Raw genomic sequence first — 21,473 nt, forward strand, 5'->3', positions numbered from 1 at the left:
GTCAGAGTTCCCCTCTATTATTCCAGTCAGAGTTCCCCTCTATTATTCCAGTCAGAGCTCCCCTTTATTATTGAGGTCAGAGCTTCCCTTTATTACTGAGGTCAGAGCTCCCCTTTAATGTTCCAGTCAGAGTCCCCCTTTAATGTTCCGGTCAGAGTTCCCCTTTATTGTTCCAGTCAGAGTTCCCCTTTATTATTGAGGTCAGAGTTCCCCTTTATGTGTCCAGTCAGAGCTCGCCTTTATGTGTCCAGTCAGAGCTCCCCTTTTTGTGTTCCAGTCAGAGTGCCCCTTTATGTGTCCCAGTCAGAGTTCCCCTTTATTATTCCAGTCAGAGTTCCCCTCTATTATTCCAGTCAGAGTTCCCCTCTATTATTCCAGTCAGAGCTCCCCTTTATTATTGAGGTCAGAGCTCCCCTTTAATGTTCCAGTCAGAGTCCCCCTTGAATGTTCCAGTCAGAGTCCCCCTTGAATGTTCCAGTCAGAGTCCCCCTTGAATGTTCCAGTCAGAGTCCCCCTTGAATGTTCCAGTCAGAGTTCCCCTTTATTATTGAGGTCAGAGCTCCCCTTTATGTGTCCAGTCAGAGCTCCCCTTTATGTGTCCAGTCAGAGCTCCACTTTAACCACTTTACGACTGCTCACAGTAATATTACTGCGGCAGAGTGGCTCGTTATCGTCTGACGACGTAGTACTACGTCGTCAGACACTCCCCCTTCTGGGCGGCGCTTGCGCGCCGCCGGAGGCTCGCTCCCGCTGTTTTCATTCACAGCGGGAGTCGGGCCAGGGGAGGAGCAGCGGCGATCGCCGCTGCTCTTACCCGATCGTCGGGGATCGAGTCTGGAGATGTGTGTAAACACAGCGGGCGGATCTCCATAGTGACAGGGAGTGACAGATCGGACTGTTCAGCACAGCTGGACATCCGATCTGTCCATGACTCACTCAGTCACCTCCCCCCCCACACGTCAGTAAGCACCAGGCATACATTAACCCCTCCCTCTCCAATAAAATTAACCCCTTCCCTGCCAGTGTCATTTTTACAGTAACAGTGCATATATATAGCACTGATTACTGCAGTAATGTCACTGGTACCCCCAAAAGTGTCAAAAATGTCAGTCAAGGGTCCGATCTGTCCGCCGCAATGTCGCAGTCCCGCAAAAAAAATCGCAGATCGCCGCCATTACGCGTTAAAAAAAACAAACACCAAAAATGACAGAAATCTTTCCCTTTGTTAGTAAACGCAATAACTTTTGCGCAAACCAATCAAAATACGCTTATTGCGATTTTTTTTACCAAACATAGGTAGCAGAAAACAAATTGGCCAAAATTTTTAAAAAAAATTGTTTTTTACATCTTTTTTGGGGGGAATTTCATATAAAAAAATTTTAAAAATATTATTTTTTCAAAATAAACACTCTTTTTTTGTTTATAGCGCAAAAAGTAAAAATCGCACAGGTGATCAAATACCACCAAAAGAAAGCTCTGTTTGTGGGAAAAAAAGGACGTAAATTTCGTTTTGGTACGACGTCGCACGACCGCGCAATTGTCAGTTGAAGTCGCACAGCGCCGAATCGCAAAAAGTGGCCTGGACGGAAGACAGCAAAATCCTCCGGTGGTAAAGTGGTTAATATTCCAGCGCATGCATTATTCCACAGGACACCAGTCTGGAAATAACGCGAGATTTTGTCATTAGGCGATTCGCAAGGGCTGTTGGGATACATGACGCCGCTATCCCAGGAGCGCTTGCAAATCGCAGAGTGACGTAATCACCTATAGGTGGACGGACCCAGAAGTGCGGATGAATAAAGAAGAAAAACGGTATTTCCTTACAAAAAAAATAGTTTGCATTGTGTGTGTGTCTATGTGTGACTCTTCTCTCTCTCTCTGTCTCCTGCACTTGTGTCTTCCTGGAGGTGGGGAAGGGATATAGAGGGCGACAACTTCCTCCTCAGACAACGTCTCTATAGCTCCTGTACTATGCCTACAGCATAGTACTGCCCATGTGCGGGATTGCCTGCTGCATTCTGGGTAGCCAGAATGAACAGCAATCAGGAAGAAGGACACTGCGGCTTCAGGTGCCCTTAACTAAAGATGGCCTCGACTTCCGGTAGCGGTGGAACGTACGCCGGAGCCAAGCTAGCCCCACTGCACACCGTTATCCCAGGGATCTACCGACCCATTCCGTACAGTGCCTGTTTTTATCGCATTAAATGTGAGTTCTTTACTTTGAGATTAATACATTTATTGTAGCAATATTACGCTATTGGGATTCCTTCTTTTCCTTTCCATATGGCTACCATCTGCTGAGTACTCACAGGGGATCCTGTATTGGCCACTATTCAAGTCCAAGTATTATTGCCCGGATTATATGCCGGAATCCGCCTGTGAGACCCTTATGCTATATGGTCTGAGGGTCCACGTTGTCCGGTAAGTGGAATTACCTAGGGGAGAGGAGCTAATCACCATATCATCGCACCATCGCAGCATGCATTTGATTTCCAGTACTTGAGCACCTTTCTGGGTTGTTTTTTCATCAAACAACTTTCACTGGCCACTTGCTGAATATTGCATTTTGGGACTATCACTTTGGACTATTATTTATTATATGTTTATCTATGATGTACTTATGAATTTATTTATTTATTTATTCACATTATTGGGTGTTGGATTGCACTATTTGAGCATATATATTTTGAGGATTTATACTATATCAATTTTATATATAATTTATATATATATATATATATATATATATATTTTTTTTTTACTAATAACCAATTATTTCTTGCACCATCGGCACGTTGCACTTTAGAAGTTTTATTATACCAAATCTGCGCTGTTTTCTTTTGCACTACCAATCAGGAAGAAGGACACTGCGGCTTCAGGTGCCCTTAACTAAAGATGGCCACGCACTGGCAGCGATTTTAAAAGTAAGATTTTCACTAAACAAATACACTGTTCAACTCATAAATATGCAAATAGCGGTTTTGTCAAGCGAGATGTATTAATATTAATGGGCTCTTTTTGTTTAAAAAAATGATTCTGAGGGTGGAATTTCACTTTAAATTAATCAGCTGGTTCAATGGTGTAGCTGGTAGAATAAAGGGCTTGTAAGTGAGAGGCTGTGGGTTTGAATCTGGCCAGTGGGTGATTATTATTATTAATTATGGATTTTAATTAAAACCTATTAATTTTCCCCGCTCCTTCTGACGTGACATCAGTGATTTATTCACTGTACCTGAGCAGTGGATTATGGGGGCACTGGTGACATCAGAGCCCTATAAAAGAGCTGTCAAACTCAGATAGAAGTTAGTTAAGCAGAGATAGTCTTAGGTTAATCAGCTGGCTCGGTGGCGTAGCTGGTAGAATAACGGGCTTACCAGTTAGAGGTTATGGATTTGAATCTCCCCTGGCCAGCGGGTGATTAATAGTCACTTACATTTAAGCTTTTAAAATGAGGACTTGTGATTGTTCATGTTCGTATGTTCGCTAGAACATTTCCCCTGTTTGAGATGTTCTGGTGCGAACCGAACAGGGGGGTGTCCGGCTTATCACCAGTGGCTGGCTAGTTCTGGGATGCCATCATATGGTGATGTGCTGTAAATGCACCTGCTGCACAACCACAGCTGGGTGCTGGCGGGTGCTCTGTGATTGCAGTGTCCAGGGGACATTGCTGATCACAGATTGAGGTAAAGAGCCAATCAGTGGCTCATTACCATGTGATCAACAGTGTCCAATCACAGCTGATCACGGATGTAAACAGAAACCGGTTATCAGCATTCCTTTCCTCACGCTGACAGTATGAGGAGAGGAGAAGAGAGCCAATACTGGCTTTTGTAAAAGGAACATCTACACTGATTATCAGTGCAGTCCCACCAGTGCCCACCAGTGCTACCAATAAGTGGCCACCAATCATTGCCTATCTGTGCTGTCTATCAGTGCCGCCTATTATTACCCATCAGTGCAGCCTAAACAGTGCTTCCTCATCAGTGCCCATCAATGCCCACCAGTGCATCTCATCAGTGCCCTTCAATGCCCATCAGTGCTGCCTCATCAGTGCCCATCAATGCCTATCAGTGCTGCCTGATCAGTGCCTATCAATGCTCATCAGTGTCCATCAATGCCCATAAGTGCTGCCTCATTAGTGTCCAGCAGTGCTGCCTCATCAGTGCCCATGAATGCCCATCAGTGCAGCCTCAACAGTGCTTCCTCATCGGTGCCCACCAGTGCCATCTCATCAGTGCCCATCAGTGTCGCCTCATCAATGCCCATCAGTGCTGCCTCATCAGTACCTATAAATACCCATCAGTTCCCATCAATGCCCATCAGTGCTGCTTCCTCGGTGCCCATCAATTCCCATCAGTGCTGCCTCATCAGTGCCAATCAATGCACATCAGTGCTGCCTCATTAGTGCTCATCAGTGCCCATCAATGCCATCTCATTAGTGCCCATCAATGCCCATCAGTGCCACCTCATCAGTGCCCATCAATGCCCATCAGTGTACATTAATGCCCACCAGTGCTACCTCATCAGCACACATTAGTAAAGGAGAAAAATTACTTGTTTGCAAAATTTTGTAACAAACTATGAAAATGTTTTCTTTTTTTCAAAATGTTTAGTCTTTATTCATTTATTTAGCAAAAATAAACAAATAAATAAAAACCCCAGTGGTAATTAAATACCACCAAATGAAAGCTCTATTTGTGTGCAAAAAAAATGATAAAAATGTCATATGGCTACAGTGTTACATGACCGCGTGAATGTCATTCAAAATGTTAGAGCGCTGAAAGCTGATAATTGGCCTGAGAGTTGAAAGTTTTCGGTATTGAAGGGGTTAAGGGAAAACATCCATTTCCTCTAAGAAGCTTGCATAATGCCAGTGGGCGGGATCAATTGTAGAGCTGCACCATTAGTTGATAAAAAATCGCAATCTCGATTCTAGTCCCCCCCCCCCCCCCGATCTTCAAACGGCATAACCTCGATTATTACAGAGCTGTTGCTGTCAGAAAAGAAAAAAGAGCCTCCAGCAAATGTTTCTCATCATTGTTAAGGCTGGGAGATAACTATAAACACAATGTGTTACAATGTATCATTTCTTTCTTTTACATCAGAGGAATGAACTTCCGTCTGTAAGTGAGGGCAGCGTAACCTCTTAAAGACTAAGGCTCCATTCACACTAGTACGACTTGTCAGGCGACTTGTGTGCCCTCAAGTCGCCCCAAGTCGCTTGTCATAACAAATGCAATGTAAATGAATGAGAGCCGTCTTAATATCCACTACTGAAGTCGCTCCGACTTCAGAAAAGGGTCCTGTACTACTTCAAGGTGACTTTTGCCAACAGACTTCAATGGGAGTCGCCTCCAAGTCGGATTCTTATCTTTTGTCAAGCGACTGTGATCCGACTTTCCAGGAAGAAGAAGGAAAATTAGCCAGGCATTCCCCACATTGCAGCCATGCCTACAGTTCCTATATACCATTATCTCTGCCTGGTCTGTGTGAGTGGCACTGGTGGACACAGATAAGTGGCACTGGTGGACACTGATACGTGGCACTGATACGTGGCACTGGTGGACACTGATACGTGGCACTGATACGTGGCACTGGTGGACACTGATATGTGGCACTGGTGGACACTGATTTGTGGCACTGGTGGACACTGATTTGTGGCACTGGTGGACACTGATTTGTGGCACTGATTTGTGGCACTGATATGTGGCACTGGTGGACACTGGTGGACACTGATTCGTGGCACTGATATGTGGCACTGATACGTGTCACTGGTGGGCAGTGGCTCTGGTGGACACTGATATGTGGCACTGGTGGACACTGATTTGTGGCACTGGTGGGCAGTGGCACTGGTGGACACTGATACATGGCACTGATACATGGCACTGGTGGACACTGATACGTGGCACTGGTGTGCAGTGGCACTGGTGGACACTGATACGTGGCACTGGTGGGCAGTGGCACTGGTGGACACTGATACGTGGCACTGGTGGACACTGATACGTGGCACTGGTGGACACATACGTCGCTCCGACTTAGAAAAAGGGTCCTGTACTACTTTGGGTCGACCTGCATAGACTTCAATGATATGAAGTCCGTGCATGTTGCGCCGAGGTCGCCCTAGCAAGTAGCGTCGCCCCTATGTGAACGGGGTCTAAACCTATTTCTGACATTTGTTGCTTACAAGTTAAATCAGTATTTTTTGCTAGAAAATTACTCAGAACCTCCAAACATTATATATATATTTAGCAGAGACCCTAGAGAATAAAATGGCGATTGTTGCAATCTTTTATGTCACACTGTATTTGCGCAGAAGTCTTTCAAGTGCAGTTTTTTTTAAAAAAATACACTTTAATGAATGAAAAAAAAAACTAAATAGTAAAGTGAGCCCAATGTTTTTGTATAATGTAAAAGATGATGACACCCCGAGAATCGGGATCTTTATTCTAAGCAAAAAAATCCAGATTCTCATTTTATCCAGAATTGTGCCGCTCTAATCAATTGTATACACTCACTGCCCACTTTATTAAGTACACCTGTTCAATTGCTTGGTAACACAAATTGCTAATCAGCCAATCACATGGCAGCAACTCAATGCATTTAGGCATCTAGATGTGGGGAAGACGACTTGCTGAGGTTCAAACCGAGCATCAGAATGGGGAAGAAAGGGGATTGAAGTGACTGTGAACGTGGCATGGTTGTTGGTGGTAGACGGGCTGGTCTGAGTATCTCTGGGATTTTCACATTATTTTAGGTACACCTTGCTATTAGCGGGTTGGACCCCCTTTTGCCTTCATTCTTGGTGGCATAGATACAACAAGGTGTTGGAAACGTTCCTCAGAGGTTTCGATCCATAGTGACATGATAACATCATGCAGTTGCTGCAGATTTTCCGGCTGCCCATCTATGATGCCGATTTCCCGTTCCACCACATCCCAAATGTGATCTATTGGATGAGTGTGGAGGCCATTGGAGGACAGTGACCTCATTGTCATGGTGAAGAAACCAGTGGTGAGATGATTGGATCTTTGTGACATGGTGCATTATCCTGCTGGAAGGATCAGAAGATGGGGACACTAGTAATAAAGGGATGGACATGGTCAGCAACAATACTTAGGTTGGCCGTGGAATTTAAACCATTCTCATCCCCCACACCATTAAACCACCACCACCAGCCTGAACAATTACCCCCCCTCCTCCCCCACACCATTACACCACCAGCCTGAACCAATACCCCCCCTCCTCCTCTAAACCATTACACCACCAGCCTTAACCATTACCACCCTCCCCCACACCATTACACCACCACCACCAGCTTGAACCTTTACCCCTGCCCCCACACCATTACACACCACCACCACCAGCCTGAACCGGTGATACAAGGCAGGATGGATCCATTCATTAAATTCTGACCCCGCCATCTGAATGTCGCAGCTGAAATCCAGACTCATCAGACCAGGCAACATTTTTCCAATCTTCTATTGTCCAATTTTGGTAATTCTGTGTGAATTGTAGCCTCAGTTTCCTGTTCTTAGCTGACAGGAGTGGCACCCGGTGTGGTCTTCTGCTGCTGTAGCCCATCTGGGTCAAGGTTGGATGTGTTGTGCATTCAGAGATGGTATTCTGCATATCTTGGGTGTAACGAGTGGTTATTTGAGTTATTGTTTCCTTTCTATCATTTGGAACCAGTCTGCCCATTCTCCTCTGACCTCAACAAAGCATTTTCCTCCACACAACTGCCATTCACTGGATATTTTCTCTTTTTCCCATCATTCTCTGTAATCCCGAGAGATGGTTGTGTGTGAAAATCCCAGAGATACTCAGACCAGCCCGTCTACCACCAACAACCAAGCCACTGGTCCAGGGTTGTGGTAAAGAGGCCCTTGTCCCCAAAAACATGGGGACAAGCTGCTTTGGGGGGAACCCCCTTGCTCAAAAGTATACCCCCATGTTGGCCTGGTATAATTTAAGAGAGGGGGCAATCACCCAACCCCTCCTTTTCTGGCCTGCATGCTCAAGGGTCCGGTATGGATTTTGGGGGGACCCCATGCCATATTTTTTAAAATTTTGGCTTGAGGTTCCCCTCAAAACCAAAATGGGGGGCCCCTATGCAGTTTTTTTAATGTTAGCAATTGTTTTGTTTACATTCTGCTGTCAGGAGATGAGTCATGGTTGTTAAGGACCCCCCGGCCAGCCGGTCCTTAACAACAATCTATTGTAATTTGTGAATATACAAAATAAATGTTGAAGATACCAAATTAATTCCAAAATTTGTTTCATATCTTCAACATTATTTTGTATGTTTGGAATGGCATTAAATAAATTAAAAAAAAATAAAATTAAAAAAAAAAAAGAATTGCAAAAACCACCAATTTATTCTCTAGGGCCTCTGCTTTAAAAACAAACATAACATTTTTGGGGGTTCTAAGTAATTTTCTAGCAAAAATTCAGATTTTTAAATGTGAATAAAAAGTTCCAGAAAATGCCGGGACTGGAAGAGGTAAAAGGGATTTGGGACCTCTCATTCCCTCCCAACCACAATTCATATATCGTAAGGCTAGGAAAATGAAAACTAAACTTGTAAAGAATGAAGTGTCTTCACCCAAAAGGAAAAGTGGAATGATATAAAAGGTTTTTTATGTGCCCCCCGTCCCCCCGCTTGCCTCACCATTTTCACCGGCGCGCCCAAGAAACAATCCAATGGTGCGGCCGGCTGCTCACAGAGGCAATGAGAGACTGGATCATCTCTGCTCACCTCTATGGCCTTGGAGGACCGGAGCCACATCATGACATCACTTCCTATCTAAGGCGGAAGTAAACAATTTTTTTTTTAAAGTGAAAAAAACATTTTTTTTTATCTTTTGCTTTTAAAGGTAAAGAATAGATTTGGGGTCTCTCCATAAAGAGGATCTGTCATCCTTATTTCTATTACGATAGATGTTTACATTTCTTGTATTAGGAATAAAAGTGATTAAAAAAAAAATAAAGGGATAGTGTAAAAAACTAAAATAAAATAAATAAATAAAAAAACGAAAGTGCCCCACCCCCATGTGCTCACGCGCAGAAGCAAATGCATACGTAATTTGGGCACTTATATGTAAAAGGTGGTTGCACCACACATGTGAGGTATCGCCACGAACTTTAGAGCGAGAGCAATAATTCTAGTGCTAGACCTCCTCTGTAACTCTAAGCTGGTAACCTGTAAAATCTTTAAATTGCCACCTATGGAGATTTTCTAAATACCGTAGTTTGTCGCCTATCAAAGGGTGTGAGCAGTTTTAAAGCGTGACATGTTAGGTATCTATTTACTTAATGTAACATCATCTTTCATATTTGATCAAAAAATGTAGGTATATATATACACAGTATATTTAGATAATATATATACATTTCCTTATATATATATATATATATATATATATATATATATATATATATATATATATACACGTTTGAAAAGCTACTGTGCAAATACTGTGTGACTTCCAACAATCCCCATTTTAGGGTCTCTGCTCCAAAAGTAAATAAATAAATAAATAAGTAAATATATATATATATATATATATATATATATATATATATATATATATATATATATATATATATATATAAATAATGTTTGGGGTTTCTTTGTTCTTTTCTAGCAAAAAATATTGATTTAAACTAGCAAACAAAATGTGCCAGAAAAGCTCGGATCTTCAAGTGGCTAAATTGTTTTATTGCTGATTTTTGAATATATTTATTTTAGAATGATGTTTGATGGTATTTTGAGTTTCACCACTAGGGGGGAGGATGGTTGTTGGGAACTTGGTTATTAGCTGAAAGATATGGTAATTTTAGCTTCAACCACCAGGGGGTGACATTCTATAAGGAATAATGAGGGAGTTGAGAGAAGTTTAAAGCGGAGTTCTGGCCACAAAAAAAAATTTCAATAAACATACCCCCGGGACAGTCAGGGCTAGTACATTCCACAATGGATAGCCTCTGATCTGTCCCGGTTCGCACTTACCTGCAAGAAGAAATACTCACTTTTAAAATTTCTTCTCCAGCGTTGCCATCTCTGTTGTGGGCAGCTGAAGCCAGCGTGATCCTCTTCTGCGTCCTCTTCCGTGTCTTCTTCTCCCAGAATGCGCCTGCACCGGCCCCTCTCATCACTTCCGGTGTGGCGCCGCATTCCTCCACAGCTTCTGGGCATGCCCAGAAGCTGTTTAGCAGGGAATGCGGCGTCGCACCAGAAGTGACGAGCGGGGCCGGTGCCGTCACATTGATTCCTGAGAGTGATGACGTTCAGCTCCCAGGAATCATTGCAAACCGGAAGTGATGGCGCGGGCCGCCGAGGGAGGAAGTAAAAGAAAGCTGAGTATATTTTCTACAATAACAAGGTAAGTAAAAAAAAAAAAAAAAATCCTAACTATCCATTTCCTTTTGACGTGACGAAAAGCAAGCGGATGGCCACAAAATCGATTATGTCGATTTTGTGGCCGGAACTCCGCTTTAAGGTGGAATGTAATAGAAAATGTCCTATTAGAGGGAATAGTAAGGAATTATAGGTGGATATAATATAAGAGTTTATAGTACTTTGGAGATTAGAGTTATATGTGAGGATTGTAGTCATAACTGTGGAATCATCAGCATCCTTTCCCCAGCTTGGTGTAGTGATTAGCATATGGGAGTGTCCCTTTTTTTTTACCCTCTTGAACCATTTAACCCAGGGATCCTTAAACTACGGCCCTCCAGCTGTTGCAGAACTACACATCCCATGAGGCATTGTAAAACCTTGACATTCACAGACAGGACTAGGCATGATGGGAATTGTAGTTCCAGAACAACTGGAGGGCCATAAGACCCCTGATTTTGCCCATGTGTTGATAGCCCTACACTCACCGGACACTTTATTAAGTACACCTTGCTATTAGCGGGTTGGACCCCCTTTTGCCTTCATTCTTGGTGGCATAGATACAACAAGGTGTTGGAAACGTTCCTCAGAGGTTTCGATCCATAGTGACATGATAACATCACGCAGTTGCTGCAGATTTTCCGGCTGCCCATCTATGATGCCGATTTCCCGTTCCACCACATCCCAAATGTGATCTATTGGATGAGATGTGGTGAGTGTGGAGGCCATTGGAGGACAGTGACCTCATTGTCATGGTGAAGAAACCAGTGGTAAAATGTTTGGATCTTTGTGAAATGGTGCATTATCCTGCTGGAAGGAGCCATCAGAAGATGCGGACACTAGTAATAAAGGGATGGACATGGTCAGCAACAATACTTAGGTTGGCCGTGGAATTTAAACCATTCTCATCCCCCACACCATTAAACCACCACCACCAGCCTGAACAATTACCCCCCCTCCTCCCCCACACCATTACACCACCAGCCTGAACCAATACCCCCCCTCCTCCTCTAAACCATTACACCACCAGCCTGAACCATTACCACCCTCCCCCACACCATTACACCACCACCACCAGCTTGAACCTTTACCCCCGCCCCCACACCATTACACACCACCACCACCAGCCTGAACCGGTGATACAAGGCAGGATGGATCCATTCGTTAAATTCTGACCTCGCCATCTGAATGTCGCAGCTGAAATCCAGACTCATCAGACCAGGCAACATTTTTCCAATCTTCTATTGTCCAATTTTGGTAATTCTGTGTGAATTGTAGCCTCAGTTTCCTGTTCTTAGCTGACAGGAGTGGCACCCGGTGTGGTCTTCTGCTGCTGTAGCCCATCTGGGTCAAGGTTGGATGTGTTGTGCATTCAGAGATGGTATTCTGCATATCTTGGGTGTAACGAGTGGTTATTTGAGTTATTGTTTCCTTTCTATCATCTGGAACCAGTCTGCCCATTCTCCTCTGACCTCAACAAAGCATTTTCCTCCACACAACTGCCATTCACTGGATATTTTCTCTTTTTCCCATCATTCTCTGTAATCCCGAGAGATGGTTGTGTGTGAAAATCCCAGAGATACTCAGACCAGCCCGTCTACCACCAACAACCATGCCACGTTCACAGTCACTTCAATCCCCTTTCTTCCCCATTCTGATGCTCGGTTTGAACCTCAGCAAGTCGTCTTCCCCACATCTAGATGCGCTCTCACGCATCGCATCGCTGTACCCATATGAAATGTTTGTCCTTTTTTTCACACAAATAGAGCTTTCTTTTGGTGGTATTTAATCATCATTGGGTTTTTTTATTTTTTGCACTATAAATTAAAAAAGACCGAAAATTTTGTAAAAAAAAAAAAAAAATGCATTTTTATTTGTTTCGGTTTTAAAATTCTTCAAATTTAATAATTTTTATTCATACATTTTGGGCCAAAATTTATCCTGCTACATATCTTTGGTAAAAATAACCCAAATAAGTATATATTATTTGGTCTTTACGAAGGTTACAGAGTCTACAAGCTATGGTGCCAATCATTGAAAATTGATCACACCTGATGTACTGACGGCCGATCTCATTTCTTGAGACCCTAACAAGCCAGGAAAGTACAAATACCCCACAAATTACCCCTTTTTGTAAAGTAGACATTCCAAGGTATTTAGTAGGAGGCATGATGAGTTTTTTGAAGTTATAATTTTTTCCCAAAATTCTTTGCAAAATGAAGATTTTTTTCTTTTTTTTTTCTTTCACAAAATGGTCATATTACCAAGTTATTTCTCACACACTGTATAAGCATACTTGCAACTACACCCCAAAATACTTTCTGCTACTCCTTAGTATGGTTATACCACATGTGTGAGACTTTTACACAGCCTGGCCACATACAGAGGCCAAACATGCAGGGAGCAACGTCATTTCCTGATTACCCATTAAAATTTTGTGAGGCGATGCGGTACGGATGAGCACTGATGTGGCAGGGATGAGCACTGATTTGGCATGGATGTGGCACGGATGAGCACTGATGTGGCACGGATGAGCACTGATGTGGCATGGATGTGGCAAGGATGAGCACTGACGTGACATGGATGTGGCATGGATAAGCACTGACGTGGCATGGGTGTGGCATGGATAAGCACTGATGTGGCATGGATGTGGCACAGACGAGCACTGATGTGGCATGGATAAGCACTGACGTGGCATGGATGTGGCAAGGATGAGCACTGACGTGACATGGATGTGGCATGGAGGAGCACTGATGTGGCATGGATGAGGCACGGATGAGCACTGATGTGGCACGGATGAGTATTGATGTGGTATGGATGTGGAACAGATGAGCAATGATGGTGGCATGGATGTGGCGTGGATGAACATTGACATAGCATGGATGAGTCACCGAATGAGCACTGACGTGGCATGGATGTGGTACAGATGAGCACATACAGAGGCCCAACATCCAGGTAGCACCTCCAGGTGTTCTAGGAACAAAAATTACACATATAATTTCCAGACAACCTATCACACTTTTGAAGGCCCTGGAGCACCAGGACAATGGAAACGCCCGCAAAATGACCCCATTTTGGAAAGAAAACACCCAACACATAATCTAGGAGGCATAATGAGTCATTTTTTTCCAATACGTTTTTGGAAAATGTGGAAAGAAAATGAAAACGCATTTTTATTTTACACAAAGTTGTCCATTTATAAGATATTTCAAACACATAGCATGTACATAGTAAAGCATACACCCCAAAATACATTCTGCTACTCCTCCCGAGTATGGTGATACCACATATGTGACACTTTTCCACAGCCTGGCCACATACAGAGGCCCAACAGGATTGAGGATGGGATAGGCATGATTGAGGCATGGATGGGCATGACTGAGGTAAGATTGAGGAATGGAGGAGGCAGGGGTGTGGTGGGGGCATGGATGAGCACTGACGTGGCATGGATGTGGTACGGATGAGCACTGATGTGGCATTGATGTGGTAAGATTGAGCACTGATGTGGCATGGATATGGCACAGATGAGCACTGAGGTGGCATGGATGAGGCATGGATGGGCATGACTGAGGATGGGATAGGCATGAGTGAGGTATGATTGAGGAATGGAGGAGGCAGGGGATGAGCGGTCCTGCAGCCTCCCCCTCTCCTCGCACGTTGTACCGATCGATGTGTACAGCGTGCGAGAAGAGGAGAGAACTGAACCGGACATGTGCCGGTTTGTTGACAACTGAACGCTCTGTCATTGAACAGAGTGATCACGTGGTAAAGAGCTGCTGTCATTGGCCCTTTACCACGATCCGTGATGCGCTGCGATGTGTGATGCGCCATGTTGTGGGGGTGCGCGGGAAGCGCGATTCTGGCAGAACGGCGTACGGCCTCCCAGAATAAGCTGACCGCACTGTCATTTGGCTATGGCCCGGTCAGCAAGTGGGTAATTGCTGTGCATCCTCTTGCAGCAAGTGGCTGACACTGCGCTGAAATATCTCAGCTGACTCCTCCATGCCAATTGGTGGGGCAATGACAGGAGTATCTGTGGATGAGGAGGAAGAACATGGAGCTTTAGCAGCTACTGATGACTTCAAGTGTTTCTGCTTCTGGGAGACAGAGGAGGAGGAGGAGGAGGATGAAGACTTGGTTAGACACTCCACCACCTTCTCTTCATCTCTGGGTGTATAGCAGGCTTGCTGCTGGAAAAGAAAGGCCCATGTACCCTACATCTAGATGCTGCACCCCTGATGTGGTCTGTGGATATGAATGCTGGAAGAAAGGCATGCCATGCCACTCCACAATTAATTAAATAGATTTTTATCATTGTAAATGTACACAATCATGGGGCTTGTGTTATTCTGACATTAAAAGGTTAAATAACAAATCAACAGAGAGCTGAGCCTCGCCCTGTGCACATGAGTTGTAACCGGTTCAATTGTATTTCTATCTCCAGACTTTCACTTTCATTTCTGCTGTCAGCGATGGCGTTTGCTGATCTCAGAGCTGAGCTGGAATGTTCCATCTGTCTGAACATTTATACAGATCCTGTAATCCTGAGATGTGGACACAACTTCTGCCGGGTCTGTATTGATGGTGTGCTGGATACACAGGAGGGGTCTGGAAGATATTCCTGTCCTGAATGCAGAAAGAAGTTTGCGATTCGTCCTGCACTGCAGAAGAACATGAAACTACGTAACATAGCAGAGACTTTCCTGTCTACTCAGCCAGATCAAGAGGAGTCCGGGGTCTTCTGTACTTACTGTGTGGACTCTCCTGTACCTGCTGTTAGATCCTGTCTACACTGTGAGGTTTCTCTGTGTGAGAAACACCTGAAAGTCCACAAAAAGTCCCCAGAACACATCTTATGTGACCCCACCTTGTCCATGGAGAGCAGGAAATGCTCCGTCCATAAGAAGATCCTGGAGTATTACTGCACTGAGGATGAGACCTGTGTCTGTAAGTTTTGTGTGACTGGAGAACATCGGGGACACCGGATGGATATGATGGATGAGGCTTCTGAGAAGAAGAAGGAGACACTGAGGAATGTTCTGCAGAAACTTCTGACAAAGAGAGAGGAGACGGAGGAAAGAGTCCAGAGTCTGCAGGAACACAGGAGGAAAGTAGAAGAAGAAGCAGCTGGTGACACCGAGAGAGTCACTGCCCTGTTTAGAGATCTCAGGAGACGTCTGGAAGACCTGGAGAAGAGAATCCTGAGGGAGATCTCCAGGCGGGCAGAGCGGATCTCCATCTCCATCCGGGATCTGGAAATAAAGAAGGAGGAGCTGTCCAGGAAGATGGTGGACATTGAGGAGCTGTGTAACATGACGGATCCACTGACTGTCTTACAGGAATCAGACACAGGTGACTTGTGTGATACTGAGGATGGAGATAATGAGGACAGAGAGAGACATGAGGAACTCCTCCATGATGGAGGGGGTCTGGGTGTGGTGGGGGTCTTACACACAGGTTTATCTGATATAATAAGAGAGGTAAATGTATATTTCCCTATACAGGGAGCTGCAGACATATTACTGGATGGAAACACAGCTGGTAATAATCTACAGATATCAGATGACAGGAAAACTGTATCCTGGTCACATAGATACCAGCATCATCCAAAAACACCAGAGCGATTCCAGGATGATCCTCAGGTGATGAGCAGTCAGAGTTTCTCCTCAGGGAGACATTACTGGGATGTGGCTGTCGGGGGGTCAGATGAATGGACAGTCGGGATGTGTTACCCCAGTATATACAGGGAAGGGGAGGAATCAGGGATTGGATATAATGAGAAGTCCTGGACATTGTTCAGGTTTTGTAATCAGTATTCGGTGATGCATGACAGTGATGAGACCCCCTTACCCCCAATCCCTCCAGTAACAGAGTCAGGATAGATCTGGATTATGAGGCCGGGCGGATCTCCTTTTATGATCTGTGTGACCCGATCCGACACGTCCACACCTTCACCACCACCTTCACTGAGCCCCTCCATGCTGGGTTATGTGTATACAGAGGTTGTATAAAGATATATGGGGGGAGGTGGGAGATGTGAGAACTCCACCCACAGTCTGGTGACATCACAGGGACGGGTGGTGGGATTGGTTCATTGATCAGCCAATAATTGGAAGAAGTGGTGACTCCTGGGAGAGGTATGAGGGCTGCCATTTCAGGCCTCCTTCTAAAAATGCTAGATCCCTGGCTGTGTGTAATGTAAGAACATATAAAGTGATAATAAAGAGAAAATAAAAAATGACAGATATGATGGCGTCTGTCACTGACATGAACACCGCAGTCTTTGTTTTTCAGAGTCCCCCCTGTAACTTCCTTCTTTTACATGTTGGTTCTGCTGTTATTTCCCAACTTCCTATAACAGACCAATCTGTCCAGCAGAAGTGGCAGTTATAGGATTGGGACAAACCATTTACCACTGACAGGGGTGCTTACAATGATCAGCTTTTTATTCATTGATGGAAAACCTTTATCCCAAAAGGAGACACGAATGTTGGTGTAACGGCTTTTAAAGTGTTATTTGGAGTTCTGCTTTCATTTGCTAGTCACTTATGTAAAGTTCATCTAAATCTACTAATCCATCCAACACCCCCCCTCTCCAGACAATGCTGCTGTCCAAGGGGGTCTCCACTGCCCCTCCCCTATAGATAGAGGAGCCACCCTAAGACAGGAAGTGTGTTACTGGCAGGATCACCAGGGGAAAATAAAGGGGAAAAACAGAAGACTAATGCAGCCACCACATCTAAGGATTGGTAAGCTCCAATATATCTTATTTTTGTTTTTGGGTTTTTTTTCCTCTTTGAGTCTCCAACCCGGAACAAGCATGCTGGGAATAAGAATCAGAGAAGTGTCAGAATTCCTTCTCTATACTTGTTCCGGGTCAGAGACTGAGACAGTATTGAAGGGAAAGCATCAGCATGACAGCCAGGGAACTAGCATTCTCACAAGGAGAGTTCAATAATGGCAGCCCGCATGATTCTCTCATGACGGATTCCCTTCAACCCTTTCTCTGCCAGAACCTTTTTTGCATTTTTTGCATTCATGTATAAAACATAATTTTAGTCTTGAAGATTAGATAAAACCCCCAAACATGATCTATTTTCTGAAAGCAGACACCCCAGAGAATAAAATAGTGTTAGTCCCAATTTTGTATGTCACACCATTTTAGCATAACAGTTTATTAAGCACTCAATTTCAGTAAATAAAACACTAAAAATAATTTTAGGGCACACAGACACAATAAATGACCCACATTTTTGGTAAAAGATAAGAGATGAGGTTGTACCGAGTAAATAGATACGCAACATGGCAAACCTTAAAATTGTGTACGCCCGTGAAGTGGCGAAAAACTTTGGTGCCTTATATTTTCCATAGGAGACACTTTATAATCCCCTACAGGTCATCAGTTTAGAGATAACCGTGAGAAATGGGCGGAGAGTTATTGATCTGAGTCCGGTGTGTGTGGTGATATGTAATGTGTGGTGCAATCAATGGCCTTGTTTGTAGGTGTCCCTGACATGCGCATTTACATTCATGCATGTATGGGGGGAGGGGCACCCAGAGATTTTTTTGGGGGCTGACTTTAGGTGCTTGGGTGTTTTTACATTTCTCTTTGACTAAACTTTTTTTTTCATCACATGGGGACACTGTGATGCTTTTTTGGGGGACAGGTTCTCTTTAATGAGACATCTGGGGTATAAAAGACCCCTAATGTCCCACCTATCTTCCATTATAGCTTATGGAGCAGAGATCGCACTCCATTAGCTTCTTCCCTGCCGGCTGGTGAAAGTGACAGCGAGGATCGGAAGTGACATTTTATACATCACTTCCGGGTTATTAGCAGGAAGCGGAGATCAGAGAATGGACATTTGCTGATCTCCATTCCCTCTACTTGGTGGCCCCACCATGCCGGTCACAGGTCCACAGATGAGGCCAGGAAACATGGCGGGAGCACGCCCAGGGGGGAATGTGGAAGTGATTGGGCGGCTGTGATTGCTTCCATCTGACAGTTGTACTATTTATGGTGGTGGTGAAAGGATTAAATATAAGAAATGTAATTCAATAAGTGACACAATGATAAGTGCCAGCTGTGTCTGCATTCCAGGGACAGTCCCGGGATTTAGAGGTTTGTCCCTGGAAATGTTGCTGATTTGAATCATATTTGTGTATATGTTTTCTATTATGATTTGTATTACAGAGTCAGTTCACCTTCGTGGTAATAATAATCAGTGACGGGTATTTTGTTCCTCATTTTCCTGTTCCTATCATTGTTGGCAGTTTTCAGTTCTGGAAATGCACATCTCCTTCATACAGGAGAGAATTCTGGGAAATCTCTGGAAGATATATGAGGAATAATAAGGTCTTCTCACTTCCTGTTGAAGCTGAACTCCGGGCTGTATTTATGTATACAGAGCTGCCTTCATTTCTCTCTTCTATCTGCCCAGAGTTCAGCTTTAAATCAGAGAAGAACCCCGACATTCTCCTCCTCATTGCTTTCCTGAGATTTTGTTACATTTTTGTTCTCTGAATGTTTTCTCCTAAAGTCTACAGAGAAATATTCTTTTATCATATAGTGATAGGAAGTGATGAGGCACGGCACTGGTGTGAATGGCCTGCCCCCGAGGAGCCAACAGAATCTCAAGCTTAGTGTGACTCCCGCCCCCTAGGCATACTGGCTTAAATATTGTATGGCTTTTTTTTTTTTTTTGTGTGGGTCATTGCATAGACGTTTGAATTGCTTTTCATCGGACAGCTCACCTAAGGAAAGCATTGAGGAGGACGAGATGAAGGTGACTGCACGGTTACCGTCATCAGCTGTAAGGATGCTGGGTGACACAGTTACCTCCAATGGTGTGCCCCCATCTTGTATTCTTCCTGACTGCCGACAGAGTTATCCAGTGATCTGCAAACAATATATAGTGTCTCTGCCCATACTTGCTGGACTTGCTTTAGGTGATCCATATCTAACACATGCAAATGTGTAATAGTATCACTCCATGCACCTTACCAGATCGCTGCTCCTTAAATCACTTTCCACAAAAGTCATCCACTTCCACCTGTCCTCCTTCACTCCAGCATCTCTCCAGGGTTCCCATGCAATCATTATCATGCAGAGACCATAGTGCAGTGCATCCTTATAATATAATTTATTTATTACAATCCATGCACTTTCAGTGAGACATTCAATGAAAAAACGCATTGTAACCACTTCTAAAATAGGCGCCGTGGCACTTCCAGTGGACGTAATAATGTCACTTCTGGTGTCTGACATCACTTTCAACCTGTTTTGTTTATATCTCACTTCCACCCATAGTTGCCCTACATCCCTCCATTTAATTGAACCACTTGCTGACTGTGCTATAGAAGAATGATGGCTACAGTGTGGCCAGTTGTGATGAGCTTCGTGTTCGAGTCGAACCTAAGTTCGTCTCGAACACTGCTTGTTCGCCCGTTCAATGGGCTTCTTCATGGGAACTTCGAGTCCTCGCATCCATAATTTAATAGGTTTTAGTTAATATCCATAATCCATATCAATCATCCACTGGCCAGGGAATCAAACCCACAGCCTCTCATTTGCAAGCCCGTTATTCTAGCACCTACGCCACCGAGCCAGCTGTTTAACCCAAGACTATCTCTGCCTAACTTCTATCTGAGTTTGACAGCTCTTTTTTAGGGTTCTGATGTCAACGACAATTAATAGGTTTTAATTAAAATCCATAATTAATATTGACCGCCCGCTGGACCAGCTACGCCACTGAGCCAGCTGATTAACCAGTGCCCCATAATCCATTGCTCAGGTTCAGTGAATAAATTACTGATATCAGTAATTCACTGCATCTGAGCAGTGGATTATGGGGCACTGGTGATGTCAGAGCCCAATAAAAGAGCTGTCAAACTCCGATAGAAGTTAGTTAGGCAGAGAGAGTCTTAAAGTGGAGTTCCACCCATTTTTGCAAGTTGAGCTCTATGTAATCCCCTTTAAATATGCTAATGCCAATGTAAACAATGTTGTTAGTTTTTTTTTTTTAAGGAAATGCCTTAAATCTTCTGTATTCATCTGCACTTCCGGGTCCTGATGCTTTCGGCTATTACGTCACTCGGTGATTCGCAAGGGCTCGTGGAACATGTATCCCAGCAGCCCTTGCAATTCGCCTACTGACGAAATCTCGTGTGATTTCCAGTGCTCAGGGATGTATTGCAGTCTGTGCTCCGCCCTGCCTCTGCCCCGCCTCCTCTCAGTGACTGAAAGCATTACATCCCGTAGAACTCACTGAGAGGAGGCGGGACGGAGGCGGGGTGAGGCGGGGCAGTGTATTGGATGTATTATCCAACGATAGTCAGAGAACAGAAGGGAGAGAATGTGATGTCAGATTCTGCCTCGCTCTCTGCACTATCTAAGGGGACGGAGCAGATTATTATTCTGTGATTTTCATAGTGAGAAATGGAGGAATATTATCTGATTACAGAACAGTCACACAGCTCGGGGCACATTAAAGGGGCACTCTCACCGCACAGGGGGCACATTAAAGGGGCACTCTCACTGCACAGGGGACACATTAAAGGGGCACTCTCATCACACAGAGGACACATTAAAGGGGCACTCTACCCGCACGGGGGCACATTAAAGGGGCACTCTAACCGCACGGGGGCACAATAAAGGGGCACTCTCACCGCACGGGGACACATTAAAGGGGCACTCTCACCGCACGGGGACACATTAAAGGGGCACTCTCACCGCACAGGGGGCACAATAAAGGGACACTCTCACCGCACAGGGGGCACATTAAAGGGGCACTCTCACCGCACAGGGGGCACATTAAAGGGGCACTCTCACCGCACAGGGGACACATTAAAGGGGCACTCTTACCGCACGGGGGCACATTAAAGAGGCACTCTCACCACACAGGAGGCACATTAAAGGGGCACTCTCACCGCACAGGAGCACATTAAAGGGGCACTCTCGCCGCACAGGGGGCACATAAAAGGGGCACTCTCTCCACACAGGGGACACATTAAAAGGGGCGCTCTCTCCTCACAGGGGACACATTAAAGGGGCACTCTCACAGCACAGGGGGCACAT

At 44.6% G+C, this 21,473-nt stretch overlaps 1 protein-coding gene and 1 pseudogene across 2 annotated transcripts in view; both read left to right on the top strand.

Annotated features, from left to right (window-relative positions):
* Nucleotides 1-21,473, top strand: part of LOC309553103 (uncharacterized protein) — a gene marked incomplete at both ends in the record, with an annotated part of 128,987 nt that overhangs the window by 52,535 nt on the left and 54,979 nt on the right. The window lies entirely within an intron of this gene.
* Nucleotides 14,869-16,436, top strand: LOC309554211 (E3 ubiquitin-protein ligase TRIM39-like; annotated as a pseudogene). Its single transcript has one exon. The product of its transcript is annotated as an E3 ubiquitin-protein ligase TRIM39-like (transcript).

The sequence above is a fragment of the Pelophylax lessonae genome (genome assembly GCF_965119305.1).
Source record: "Pelophylax lessonae genome assembly, chromosome: 4".
Lineage (NCBI taxonomy): Eukaryota > Metazoa > Chordata > Amphibia > Anura > Ranidae > Pelophylax > Pelophylax lessonae.